Below are 836 nucleotides of genomic sequence, written 5' to 3'. Positions count from 1 at the left end.
CCTTCCTGCTTTTGCAAAGGATGATCTTAAAATATTGAAACATTGCCTGTCTCCCTGGTTAGCGGCAAAGCGCAGGCTGAGCACAACTTTACCAGTCAGGAGCTCCTAAGCTATAGGTCGGGCTTAGCAGCAGCTTGTCTTCAGTACGGCCCCAGGCAAGGCAGACGACCTTGCCCTCCCTATGAGCCTCTTGAGGGCTTGCGTGATTTTTAAAATTACGGTAGTTTATTGCAAGGAATAGAAAAAAAAATAGCACTAGCCTGAAAATTTGAGCTAGTTTTGGGTACATGTCAAGGTCTTCTAAGCAGCTCACATTTTTCTGGTCACACGCAGTCTTTAACTTCACTTTAAAGAACCACTGCAGAAATGGAAAATTTATGTACAATTAGTGCTCACAGGCTTCAGGGCTGTCATAAGGCTGAGGGATATAAGGACAAAAAAGATTTGGTGGTGTTACGTGTCTCACATACACAAACCAGTATTGTCAGTCTTTCTGAGCTGAGGGCTGTCATAGGCTGTTGGTTTTTCTGTTTGTGGGGTTTTTAATGTCTTCATGCCAAAACCAGTTCTTGGGTATATTGCCCAGTATTGGGCCCAAACACATGTAATGTCTTCTGAACTTGTGTCTTAGAGTCTCCAGCCATGGCTACACAGGTTTGAAAAAGGCAAAGCTAATGATTTTAAGTTAACATAGGGATCTTTGTTTACATAACTGATTGCAAGATAATGAAATCTTATGAAAAATTTCCTTTTGTTCATTAAAAATATAACATGTAAGAAAATTCAGGGTCTGGATATTGTTCTGTCCAGTGCAAAGGACAGATTGTTGGCATTCC

The sequence above is a fragment of the Phaethon lepturus genome, unplaced genomic scaffold (assembly GCF_000687285.1).
Source record: "Phaethon lepturus isolate BGI_N335 unplaced genomic scaffold, ASM68728v1 scaffold10537, whole genome shotgun sequence".
Classification (NCBI taxonomy): Eukaryota; Metazoa; Chordata; class Aves; order Phaethontiformes; family Phaethontidae; genus Phaethon; species Phaethon lepturus.
Note: the sequence above shows the minus strand (reverse complement) of the source record.